The sequence below is a fragment of the Gossypium arboreum genome, chromosome 3, assembly GCF_025698485.1.
Source record: "Gossypium arboreum isolate Shixiya-1 chromosome 3, ASM2569848v2, whole genome shotgun sequence".
In the NCBI taxonomy this organism is placed as follows: domain Eukaryota; kingdom Viridiplantae; phylum Streptophyta; class Magnoliopsida; order Malvales; family Malvaceae; genus Gossypium; species Gossypium arboreum.
Genome location: NC_069072.1, coordinates 54,366,814 through 54,378,313, shown reverse-complemented (window position 1 = coordinate 54,378,313; position 11,500 = coordinate 54,366,814).

The following is an 11,500-nucleotide window of genomic DNA, read 5'->3' as shown; positions in this document are numbered from 1 at the left end:
CGTAAGAGGGATTGCTCCGTTAGGTACAGAATTGGCAATACAAGGGTCTGCTACATCTAGTAGTACTTTGTCTCCAACCTTAAGTTGATTTGGTGAAATATTGAGCTCGTCATGGCGTGGTTTTAGTTTATCGTGTGTCTTTGGTTTATGTGTTTTCCATTCATCTAGTTCTTCGATTTGTAGCCTTCGTTCTTCCTAGATGGGTTCGTTATTGTTACTTGAACAAGGCTCATGTGTGCTTTTCAAATGTGTTTCCTATAAAAAAGGTTGCACGACATGGTCAGTATTAGTAGTACGATTTATACAATCACCCTCGATATTTGATGTGTTACTTGAATTACGAGCTTGAATGGTGATTGTGTCCTGACCCACACGAAGTGTAAGTTCACCTGTACAAACATCAATTATAGTTCTAGCAGTTGCTAAAAAGGGCCTTCCTAAAATTAAAGGCACGTTACTATCCTCTTCTATGTCTAGAACAACGAAATCAACTGGGAATATGAATTTGTCAATTTTAACGAGTACATCTTCTATAATACCCATACGAAATCTGATAGTTTTATTGGCTAACTGAATGCTCATCCTAGTTTGTTTGGGTTTCTCAAGACCTAGTTGTTTAAACATTTTATAAGGCATGACATTGATACTAGCGCCCAAATCAGCCAAAGCATTATTAACATCTAAGCTAACAATTAAACAAGGAATCGTAAAACTCCCTAGATCTTTCAATTTGTTGGCCAGCTTACTCTATAGTATGGCCAAGGAAATTGCATTTAACTCCACATACGATGCCTCATCCAACTTTCGCTTATTTGTTAAAAGCTCCATTAAGAATTTGAATGCCTTTGGCATCTGTAAAAGAGCTTCAATAAACAAAAAGTTAATATGGAATTTCTTTATAAGTTTAAGGAATTTACCAAATTGTTCGTCCATGCGGTCTTTCTTTGTCGAATTGGGGTATGGCAGACGAGGTTTGTACTCTTTACTTACCAATTTTTGTTCACTGTGGTCCACCTCACCTTTACTTTTACTTCCCACAATTCCTTGCCTCGGTTTTGGTCCAGGTTCGACTAACCTTTCCTCATCTTGAATGGTGATTGCATTGATCTATTCCCTTTGGTTAGATTTAGTGTTACTCGGCAAGCTACCTTGTAGTCGTTCAAAAATCAATTTGGCGAGCTATCCTATCTGAGTTTCAAGCCCTTGGATCGACGCTTGTTGATTCTTAAGTGTTTATTCAGTATTCTAAATGCGAGTGTAACACCCCAAACCCGGCCTAGACATTATGACTGAATCTGATGCGCCACATCGAAGTATTCAAAACATTCCGTATTACTTAGTTTGGAAAAAAACTTAGTTGGTGTTGTAAAGACACTTTTAAAAGCGGGTTAAAGTGAATGGAAGCGTGCACGGTAGGAAACCGGGAAGGAGAGGAGGTGAGTCCGTCGGATTGCTAAGTACCAAGCTCCTTCGGATCCAATCCTAGACATGCACACCGCCATTGCCACACTCTAACATCTCGTATGATTTGGAGAAAACCGTTTGGTTATGTCTCATTTTAAGAAAATGATTAAGGTTGAAAACGCTTGCTGGAAATATTTATTTTCTTGAAAAAACATTTACTTTGCGGACACTTTTGCGTCATCGTGATCTTTTAAAACAAGTAGTTTTATAAAGCGAACCTAGTGCTAACCAGTTTAATAATCCCCAAAATAAAATTAATTAAAAAGAGCGGCCTTATTACAACTTTGAGCATAATAAAAATAATCCAAATTAAATGCTAATCTTATTTAAAATCGGGAATCAATCTTTATGGCCACTCTAAATCCCGCCCAGCTCCAAGTCCACCAACTAGGGCTCACCTGCAAGGATGGAAGAGGAAGGGGTGAGTTTGGGAAAACTCAGTGTATACAGAAACCCATCCAAAGCCCAAATCAGCTCGAGCCCATTGGGCCTAAGCCCTATTCAGATAACAGTACACAGTGGACCGAAGCCCTTTTTCAGAATACAGTAGCAAGGCCTTAGCCCTTTTTAACATAACAGTATGGCCCATAGGCCCAGTTCAGTAACATAGGTAACAATAGTAATAATGCATGCAAGCCTAACTAGGGAGACTACTCAACCCACCAACCGCTACACAGTCCCCGTACCAGCCCTACACTCCATGTGGGGAATATCTCAACCCACCCAGCCCTACACTCCACAGTGGCAGCAACGCTGCTCAAATATCAGAAAGTTGAGGCAAAGCCTCTAGTACGTGGATGAACCACATTCAGTACTTCCTCCATCAATACCCCAACCCCATGCAACAGATATTATTAAAAGCATAATATGCAAAATACAGTATCAATTATTCATGCATTTCAATCATTTTAAACCCTAAGGGTATTTCGGTGATTATGCTCTTCAGGGGTAATTTCGTAACTTACGCAACTACACAAGCTACTTGATAATTTTAGCGATTTACGCAATTTGGTTCCCCATCTAACAACATGCTACTTTGCCCATATTTTACCCATATTGGTCCGTAAGCCCATTGGGCCCAGTTTTGGCCCATCGAGGCCTCTTTTCCCGAAATACGCTAAAATGTCACACGAACTTACTTACCACTTTGCGGTGCTAGATCTAACAATTACTCTATGTCTTAAGAGCATTCGCATACTCACAAGCCTATGAAATGCCGGAATTTCGGTATTTCAGCTCTTACCGAATTGAACAAAGGAAGGGGGGTTCGGTACACACCTGATTCGCGACGACTGCTACTGAGATCACTTTCGATGTCCTACAATTGATTAGCACAGTTCTTAATTACAAACCATAATCACTAAACCCCCAAAACTTACTTATCTATGATCGAACCATATCCCTAAAAAGCCTTTGAACCATTACCTTTTGCCAAAATCGATAGCTAGCTCCGAATCCGATTGTTCCAATGATTCACGCTTTCAATCCAACACTTAAGAAGGCACTAATCATTGACAGAAAACGTCAGTTAAAAACCCTTAGAGCCACATGCCCAAATCGACAGCCTCCCTAATTTTAGGGACTTCGGCTTTTCTTAACTTTGCAAAATAAGAACAGATCTGAGATTATAAGTACTTACCCCTTACTCCTACTTGATTTCCTCGCAATCCGGTGCAGATTTAACCTTAGAACAATGGTAAAACTCGAATCCAAGGGTTGATGAAATTTCGGCTATAAGCCCCTAAACCAGTGGTACTTCGACTTTTGGGTGGTGAAGGAGATGGAGATATGAGGCTATAAACTTGAAGAAGAATTGCCGTCAGGTATCTAGGATTAAGATAAGATAATCGTAGATTTAATAAAAACAAAGAACATAGAAGAACCTGGCTTTGAAGAAATCGGCACAAGCAGTGATCACAGGTTTTCGGCTTTTGTGATTTCGCAAAGGTCTTGATGATAAGGGGTTTGATGAATAGTTTTGAAGTAGAATAAATAGAAGAAGAAGAATAGGGGAGGTGGTAGTTTCGGCTAGAGAGGAAAAAGAGAGGAAAAACAACCCTAAGGTGTTAAAGTAGAAGAAAAACGGCACCACTCCATACCCTAACTGCCGAAATACCAACCTAATAAACCCTGCCGATTTTCCCTCTTCAATTCCCATAATTCGGCTAACTCCTAGCCTCATCCAAATCCTTAAATCTCTCCCTTATCCCTCCTTAATCCAAGCATTTAAACCGATCCAACTCTCTTCTAGCGAATGCACTGAACTCCAACACTTACCCTCCCGCACTTAAAAATAAATGCATCTATTTGTCAACACAGGAATCGATCCTTGCCTTCCCCATCGCTCCACACGCCACTTTTCTAGGAGCCTAGTGGCGTCACCCTGGCCACTTTACCAAGGCTCTTTTTGTGATGCAATTTACCCATCACTCCACTTAAGGCCACTTAGCCAAAACCCCTAACCTTTAAGTCCAAAAGTTCAAAAATTCAACCGGGTTTTTGGCCAACACATGGGCCTTCTATAAGCCCATTTACCTACTCAAAATATTAATTCCACATCCAAATACAAAATTTTAAAATCTTTTCAAAATATTGAAAACCGCGAAGAAATCCGAAAATCAGGATGTTACAACTCTACCCTCCTTAAAGAAATTTCGACCTCGAAATTTTACCTTATTAGAATAGTTGAGGGTACTGTTGATGCATAGCCTCCTCAGTCTCCCAAGTAGCTTCTTCTTTGCCATGGTTTCTCCAAAGTACTTTCACTAGTGGAATTGATTTCCTTCTCAACATCTTGACGTCACGATCAAGTATTTGCACAGGTTCCTCTTCGAAAGTTAAATCTGACTGTACCTCGATTTCTGCGACTGGTATGATATGTGTTGGGTCAGATCGATACCTCCTCAGCATGGATACATGAAAAACATCGTGGATACGCTGCAGTTCTGGTGGTAACTCTAGCTAATAAGCCACTGGTCCAACCCGCTTAACAATTCGGTAAGGCCCAATAAACCGTGGGCTCAACTTACCCTTCTTACCAAATCTCAAAATTTTCTTCCAAGGGGAAACCTTCAAGAAAACCATATCCCCAACAGCGAACTCAATCTCTTTGCGCTTTAGATCCGCATACGACTTCTGTCTATCTGATGCCGCCTTTAACCGTTCCCTTATCAGTCTAACCTTGCTTTCAGTGTTTGCCACCAATTTCGGTCCAAGTACTCGTCGTTCACCTAACTCTGTCCAACACATCGGCGTACGACATCTTCGCCCATAAAGCGCTTCATATAGTGTCATCTGAATACTTGCTTGATAGCTGTTATTGTAGGCAAACTCCGCCAATGGTAAGTAGTCCTCCCAACTTCCACGAAAATCAATGATACAACCCTCAACATATCCTCCGAACTCGAATAACCCTTTTCATTGTCCATCATGCGTGGGTGAAAAGTGCTAAAATCCAATCGTACCCAACGCTTTCGCAACTTCGCCAAAACCGAGATGTAAACCTAGGGTCTCGATCGAAATTATCGACACGGCACCCCATGCAGTCGCATTACCTCCGCCACATATAACTTGGCCAACTTTTGCAGTGAGTAGTCGGTACGAACAGGTATGAAATGAGCAGATTTTGTTAACCTATCCACCACTACCCACACCGAATCTTTCTTGGTGGGTGTCAAAGGTAACCCACTCACAAAGTCCATTGTTACTCTTTCCCACTTCCATAGCGGAATTTTCACAGGTTGCAGTAATCTCGAAGGCAATTGGTGCTCAGCCTTAACCTGCTGGCACGTCAGACATTTCCCAACAAATTCAGTCACCTCACGCTTTAATTGGGCCACGGTACATCTCGCAAGTCTCGATATAACTTATTCCCTCCAGGATGCATGGCACGAGTCCACCATGAGCCTCTTTAGAATTAATCGCCTCTATTCGTGGTCCTTTGGAATACAAACCCTTCCACGAAAGCACGTAACTCCTTCAATGTTCAACCCAAAATCCTCGTTCTCACCACTCTCAACTTCTTTGGAACCGGAGAGCTAATGAATCGTCCTTCAACTGTTTTTCCTTAATCTGCTCAGTCCAAGTAGGCCTTACTTGCAGTTCTACCAACAAGCTTCTATCGTCATACAAACTTAATCGTACGAACAAGGCTCTCAAATCAGTAACAACCCTTCGACTCAATGCATCCGCCACCACATTAGCCTTTCCTGGGTGGTACTCTATCGAACAGTCGTAGTCTTTAAGCAACTCCACCCATCTTCGTTGCCTAAGATTCAACTCCTTCTGAGTCAACAAATACTTTAAGCTCTTATAATCTGTGTATATAATGCACTTCTCCCCATATAAGTAATGTCTCCAAATTTTTAACGCAAAAATCACCGCTGCTAGCTCCAAATCATGCGTAGGGTAATTCACCTCATGAGCCTTAAGTCATTGCGATGCATAGCGACCACCTTGCCCTGTTGCATCGACGCAACCTAACCCCACATGCGACGCATCCTTGTATCTGATAAAGTCCTTCCTGCACACGGTTGAATCAACACCGCACTTCGGTCAATACCTTTTTCAACCGATCAAAAGCTTTTTGCTGTTTCTCGGTCCAGACAAATGGTACTCCTTTCCTTATAAGTTTTGTCAAAGGTGTCGCCATTACCGAGAAACCCTTCACAAACCTTCTGTAGTAACCTGCCAACCCTAGGAAACTCCGAATTTCCGATACTGACCTAGGTGGCTTCCATTCCAGAATCGCTTCAATTTTACGATGATCCACCTTAATCCCCTTGGCAGAGACCACATGCCCTAGGAAGGTTACCTCCTTCAACCAGAATTCGCACTTGCTGAATTTTGCATAGAGCTCCTTTTCCCTTAACACTTGCAGCACAATACGGAGATGCTCATCATGCTTCGCCTCCGTTTCAGAGTATACCAGGATATCGTCGATAAAGACGACTACGAATCGGTCCAAATAAGGTTGGAATACTCGATTCATCGATCCATGAAAGTGTAGGTGCGTCGTCAAATTTAAACGGCATGACCACAAACTCATAATGTCCATATCGAGTTCGAAATGCTGTTTTATGAATATCCCCTTCTTTTACCCTTAGCTGATGGTATCCAAAATGAAGATTGATTTTGGAGAATACTGAAGCTCCCCTAAGCTGATCAAACAGATCGTCAATTCTTGGTAGTGGATACTTATTCTTAATCGTCAGTTTGTTCAACTGGCGATAATCGATGCACATGCGCATCGTTCCGTCTTTTTTCTTCACAAACAGGACCGATGCTCCCCAAGGAGACACACTAGGCCTAATGAAGCCTCTATCTAACAACTCTTGAATTTGAGCCTTCAGTTCCACTAATTCCTTTGGTGCCATCCTATAGGGTGCAATAGATACTGGAGCTGTTCCAGGCAACAAATCGATTCCAAACTCAACTTCCCGATTTGGAGGTAATCCCGGAAGCTCCTCCGGAAAAACATCCCAGAATTCCCTAACAGTTCTGATGGTCTCCACAGTCAGATCCTCAGTTTCAGCTTGGCTTACCAAAGCCAGATATGCCTCGCATCCCTTGCGCATCAGTTTCTCAGCCCTTAACGCCGATACTACATTGGATAAGTAATCCCTTCGTTCTCCAATAATCATTACCTCTTCATCATTGTCAGTCCTTAACACCATCCTCTTAGCTGCACAATCCAAAGTTGCCTTATGCTTGGTCAACCAATCCATCCCTAGTATCAAATCGAATTCTTCAAGCGGTAACTCCATCAAATCCCCACAGAAAACCCTACCTTGAATCTCCAGAGGCACCTCCTTGAAGAGTTTCTCTACCTTAACCGAATGACCTAAAGGACTTATCACAGACACCCCACATACAGTCTCCTCAGAATGCACACCCAGTACCCCAGAAATGTTATATGCCACATATGAATGGGTTGATCCCACATCAATCAGAGCAGTATAAGGTACACCATAGATAAAAAACGTACCAGTTATGACATCAGGCGCGTCACCCTCCTCGCGGAGACGAGCAGCATACACCAAAGCTGGCTGACGAGCATCCGCGTTACCAATACCCCTGCCAGGTGCCCCACGTCCACGGCCATTACCACCGCGACCTTGTCCACGACCTCTTGGCAGCAGCGGTCCATCCCTCACAGGTTGAGCCGGTCACACAGCCCCTTGCTCGGCCCCCTGAGCCTGAGTGACCCTCCTAGGACAATCCTTAATCCTATGCTCCTTAGACCCACAACGAAGACAAGCCCCAGAACGTTTCCAGCACTCGCCTTAATGCATTCTGCCGCAATCCCCACAAACTTGCGGTCTACCTGTGTTCACCAGAACTGCTCGAACCGGTTCCTCCATCCTAGCTCTCTTAACATTTCGATTTAAGCACCCACCGTCCAAAGCATCCCTCTTGAACCAATTTCGATCCCTATCACGATTCTTCCGTTCGGTTTGTTTCACCTCCTCGGCTATCTTAGCCTTCTCTACCAGTGCAGCGAAATCTCGCTCCCTCTGCGGAGCTATGAGCACCCTTAACTCATCTCCGAGACCATCCTCAAAAGCGAGCGCTGACTCAGATTCGTGGAAGCGATGCCATTAGCATACCGACTTAATCGTAGAAACTCCACCTCATATTCAGCAATGGTCTTATTTCCACGAGTCGATTCAGAACTCCTTTCTGCGTGCATCCACATAGCTAGCTCCAACATATTTTGCCTTAAAGGTGCATTTGAATAGCTCCCATGTTACCCTCTCAGCTGGGGTAGCTTCTCTCACAGTAATCCACCACTGATATGCTTCATCCCGTAGTAACGAAACCGCCCCTTTCAACTTCTATTCTACTAAGCAGTCCAGGTCATCCATGATCCGCTCGGTGGCTTCCAACCAAGATTCACCACATTTGGGGCCACCAGATCGCCCTAAAATCTCAGCTCCGTTGGCCGAAGTCATTGAAATGGACCCCTATTCATGGGCCCGACGTTAGCTCGGCCACCCTTTCCAAAACCCTCAACATGGCACGAGACGAGCGTCATCCCCGCAGCCCAATCGACGGCCCATTTTCATTAACCGGTGGTGGGCGTACCTCGCCGGTGGCATGTGTTGGATGACGCAGATCCGGCTTGAGTGCTACCTCGGCCTCGACCACGGCCTCTTCCTCGAGTAGCCCTTGTACTCATAACGATTTATCGATTACAAATTTTATGACATTAGTTTCTTGGTTTCACTATTTATTACGAATGTATTATGAGCAGATAGAGTTTGAGTTATTTTGGCGCAATCACAATTTAGCTACGGTCTCGGTTTTGTAGCCCTAATACTACCTTATCAATAGCACTATCTCTAAGGCTCAAGACTATCTATAGTATTATTTCATCCGATTCCATATAAATATGTAAAGTAGAAAAGAACACTTACAGACTTGGTGCAGGGATTCATGTGCCACTTCTTTATCGATCCATAAAACCCATGTTTTTGTTTCTGAAAATAAAAAGATTTCATTTGAGAACACTTTCATTTCAAAACTATTGATTTAACCTCGTTCAATAGAAAAACTTTGAACATCTTTGAAAAACTTAATTTTTTTAAAAGATTTTGGACCGATCCACAGTAGAGTTGTTGCAACCAGGCTCTGATACCACTAAATATAACACCCCAAACTCGGCCTAGACGTTATGACCGAATCGATCGCCACATCAAGTATTCAAAACATTCCGTATTACTTAGTTTGGAAAAAAACTTAGTTGGTGTTGTAAAGACACTTTTAAAAGCGAGTTAAAGTGAAAGGAAGGCATGCACCGGTAGGAAACCAGGACGGAGAGGAGGTGAGTCCGTCGGACTGCTTAAGTACCAAGCTCCCTTCGGATCCAATCCTAGACATGCACACCGCCATTGCCACACTCTAACATCTCGTATGATTTGGAGAAAACCGTTTGGTTATGTCTCATTTTAAGAAAATGATTAAGGTTGAAAACGTTCTTTGGAAATATTTATTTTCTTGAAAAAACATTTACTTTTGGAAACTTTGCGCGTCATCGTGATCTTTTAAAACAAGTAGTTTTTATAAAGCGAACCCTAGTGCTAACCAGTTTAATAATCCCCAAAATAAAATTAATTAAAAGAGCGGCCTTATTACAACTTTGAGCATAATAAAATAATCCAAATTAAATGCTAAACTTATTTAAAATCGGCAATCAATCTTTATGGCCACTCTGAATCCCGCCCAACTCCAAGTCCACCAACTAGGGCTCACCGCAAGGATGGAAGAGGAAGGGGTGAGTTTGGGAAAACTCGGTGTATCTGAAACCCATCCAAAGCCCAAATCAGCTCGAGCCCATTGGGCCTAAGCCCTATTCAGGATAACGATACAGTGGACCGAAGCCCTTTTCAGAATACAGTAGCAAGGCCTTAGCCCTTTTTAACATAACAGTATGACCCATAGGCCCAGTTCAGTAACATAGGTAACAATAGTAATAATGCATGCAAGCCTAACTAGGGAGACTACTCAACCCACCAACCACTACATAGTCCTCGTACCAGCCCTACACTCCATGTGGGGAATATCTCAACCCACCCAAATTTCACACTCCACAAAGTGGCGAACGTTGCTCAAATATCAGAAAGTTGAGGCAAAGCCTCCAGTATGTGGATGAACCACATTCAGTACTTCCTCCATCAATACCCCAACCCCATGCAACAGATATTATTAAAAGCATAATATGCAAAACACAGTATCAATTATTCATGCATTTCAGTCATTTTAAACCCTAAGGGTATTTCGGTGATTATGCTCTTCGGGTAATTTAAGAACTTACGCAACTACACAAGCTACTTGATAATTTTAGCGATTTCGCAATTTGGTTCCACCATCTAACTAACATGCTACTTTGCCCATATTTTACCCATATTGGTCCGTAAGCCCATTGGGCCCAGTTTTGGCCCATCGAGGCCTCTTTTCCCTAAATACGCTAAAATGTCACACGAACTTACTTACCACTTTGCGGTGCTAAATCTAACAATTACTCTATGTCTTAAGAGCATTCGTATACTCACAAGCCTATGAAATGGAATTTGATATTTCAAACTTTTAAGAATTGAACAAAGGAAGGGGGTTGGTACACACCGATTCATGACGATCGCCATCGAGATCACTTTCGATGTCCTACAATTGATTAGCACAGTTCTTAATTACAAACCATAATCACTAAACCCCCAAAACTTACTTATCTATGATCGAACCATATCCCTAAAAAGCCTTTGAACCCTTACCTTTTGCCAAAATCGATAGCTAGCTCCGAATCCGATTGTTCCAATGATTCACGCTTTCAATCCAACACTTAAGAAGGCACTAATCATTGACAGAAAATGTCAGTTAAAAACCCTTAGAGCCACATGCCCAAATCGATGACCTCCCTAATTTTAGGGACTTGACTTTTCTTAACTTTGCAAAATAAGAACAGATCCGAGATGATAAGTACTTACCCTTACTCCTACTTGATTTCCTCGCAATCCGGTCTGATTTAACCTTAGAACAATGGTAAAACCGAATCCAAGGGTTGATGAAATTTGACTATAAGCCCCTAAACCAATGGTACTTGACTTTTGGGTGGTGAAGGAGATGGAGATATGAGGCTATGACCTTGAAGAAGAATTGCCGTCAGGTATCTAGGATTAAGATAAGATAATCGTAGATTTAATAAAAACAAAGAACATAGAAGAACCTGGCTTTGAAGAAATCGGTACAAGCAGTGATCACAGGTTTTCGGCTTTTGTGATTTTGGCAAAGGTCTTGATGATAAGCGGGTTTGATGAATAGTTTTGAAGTAGAAAAATAGAAGAAGAAGAATAGGGAGGTGGTAGTTTGGCTAGATAGGAAAAGAGAGGAAAAACAACCCTAAGGTGTTAAAAGAAGAAAACGGCACCACTCCATACCCTAAGTGCGAAATACCAACCTAATACCCCTGCCGATTTTCCTCTTCAATTCCCATAATTCGCCAACTCTAGCCTCATCCAAATCCTTAAATCTTTCCCTTATC